This window comes from Lipotes vexillifer, unplaced genomic scaffold, assembly GCF_000442215.2.
Source record: "Lipotes vexillifer unplaced genomic scaffold, Lipotes_vexillifer_v1.1 scaffold792, whole genome shotgun sequence".
NCBI classification, from domain to species: Eukaryota; Metazoa; Chordata; class Mammalia; order Artiodactyla; family Lipotidae; genus Lipotes; species Lipotes vexillifer.
In genome coordinates this window covers 239,490-241,995 of record NW_006795663.1, presented here as the reverse complement: position 1 = coordinate 241,995, position 2,506 = coordinate 239,490, and positions in this window count along the sequence as shown.

The window sequence follows — 2,506 nt, the reverse complement described above, 5'->3', positions numbered from 1 at the left end:
CCACAGAAAGGATCACGAGCGGGGAGAAAGATAATCAGGTCTGCCTAAGGACAAGAGGTCTGGGGGAGAGGCTACAGTAGGAGTTGGGGGGAGAGGCCGCTGTTGATGGTGTCTAAAGAGGGGCTGACACCAGATCTCTTGGGAGGTAAGAGCATCACGAAGCAGACTATTTGAAAGCCGAGTTGGGTAGGGGAAGAGCTAGTCGGCTAGGCGGTGAGCGAGCTGGGGTGGGGGCGAGGAGAGAAGAGGGGTGGGCACGATGGATCTGCCCTGGAACTGGGGGTAGCAATGGGTTAGGGGGTGGCAGTAACTGGGTCTGAGGAACGGTGACAAACCCGGGTCAGCTCACGGGAGGATGTGACAGAATCTCGAGGCCCCATTAAGCGTCCGAAGAGAGTCTGCAGGAGGTTCCAGTAGGGTGTGCTGGGGTGGGGGGCCCGTGACAGAACCCTTAGAAAGGCTGGAGGGCCGGAATGGTGTCTGGTCAATGGAAGATACGATGGGTGGGGTCTACGGGGGACCCGGGGCAGCGATCGGGTGTCAGGGAGGCTGCGGGGCAGACCCGCTCGCGGGGCGTCTCCGCCGGGGCGGGTCGGAGCGGCCCCGCAAAAGCTAAAGAGAGAGACTCAGACGTGGGCCGGGCCGGGCCGCAGGGCCGCTGGGCGGCTTGGGCGGGGCTTACCTCCCGCAAAAGCTAAAGAGAGAGACTCAGACGTGGGCCGGGCCGGGCCGCAGGGCCGCTGGGCGGCTTGGGCGGGTCTTACCTCGGGCTCCGCCGCGGTGGCCACCGCAGCCCCCTCCTCTTCGGCGGAAGCCGCCTGCCAGCCTCAGCCGCAGGGTCAGGCCGGAGGAGACAGCAGAGGCCGAGACCACCGAGGGTCGGATGGTTTTGGGAGGGTGGGCCCAGCTGCCTTAGGGTCCGGGCGAGCGGCCGCCGCGCATCCCCCGCCCTGTCAGAGAGACTCCGCCCGGCCTGGGCAGGCACATCCCCCGCCGCACCCGCCCAGAGAGCACGCGTTGGACCGCCGCCTCAACCGCTGTCGCCCCCTATGCCGGTGCCGCCGGTGCCTCCTCCGCCGCCTCTCAGCGTCCTGGCTGGACTCTCAGCAGCCACAGCCAACCGCCGCCCCGACCCAGTCCGCTCCGGCCCGCGCGCCCCCGACCCCGCGCACAAGACCCCGCCCCGCGCGACTCCTCGGCAGCAGACGAGCAGGCGCGCGCACTTACCTCCCACGCCCCCTACAGCCGGCCGGAGCTGGCCCTGCCGCCCGGCCCCGCCCCCGCCCCCGCACGTGACGCCGCCCGAGAGTACCGCATGCGCTTGCGCGGACACGCCCCATTTCATCCGTCCCGGGCGGCCCCGCCCAAACTTTTCTTCCTCACCTTACGGCAGAGCTGGGAACTCTGCCTTAGCCTCTCTCTCTACTAAAGAGGAATGTCGCAATGTTGGCGTAGAAAACTCTGGGTTTGCGACCGTAGCTTTCGTTTTCCGGCCAATAGAGAGCCGCCTGAAGGCTGGTTGGGTTGGTGAGGTCCGAGGCAGGTAAGAAGCCTGCTCCCCACTTGGGTTTGCTCGTCGGTGTGTCTGGGCCGGGGACCGCTTTACCACCCACGCAGATCTAGGGTATCCTTGCCCCCTCCCCAGTTTGGGCGCAGGGTTCTCAGCTCCACCCCGTTGGCCCTCCCCACCCCGTTTCCACACGCACGCCCTCCCCCTTATTTACCCGCCCCAGACCTCCGTTTCCTAGCCTTTCTTTCCATTCAATACTCAAGAGTTTTTTCACTGAGTGGTTTCCAGGAGTTAGACTCCAGAAAGTCAGAAGCAAATGAAACAGTCTCAGCTTTCTGAAGCGCTCTGTTATGTCGAGACGATGAGAGAATCCGCAGTGGTAGTAAATTTATAATAGAAAAAAAAAAAAAAAAACACAGGATACTCTGAGCCTGATTGTATAGAAGGACTTGAGGAAACCCTTTCCAAGGTAACCTTTGGGTCACTCAATTTGTGTTAAAAGGCTAGTGAGCAGTAGCTGGTCAGAGAAATTTGAGAGGAGATAGAAGCAGAGGGAATGATGGGTACAAAATCATATGCCAGTACTGGCTGGAAGAGTAAAAAGTCATAGAACATAACTGGTAAAAACCATACAGGTGTAGGCTACCCTTTAAAGAAACATCGCTGTAAAGTGATGAGATGAGGGGCAAGTGTGTGGGCCACAACAGTGTGTTCTTTTAAGATGGGAAACTCTTAGGCATAAAAGTGTACCATGGAACGGAGAAGTAGACAATTTATGGATGAGAATAGCTAATTTACAGAACCAAGAACACTAGTGGAACTCAATCTTGTATGCACATTAGAGTCACCTGGGAAGCTTTTTACAAATAAAACCAATGCAGTTGCTCCATCTGAGGCCAATTAAACAAACTCAGAATCAGTGTTTCATTTTTCAAAACTCATGAGGTGACTAATGCTGTGGGTTGAGAACCACTAAACTAGAGCAAAGGAAAGGAT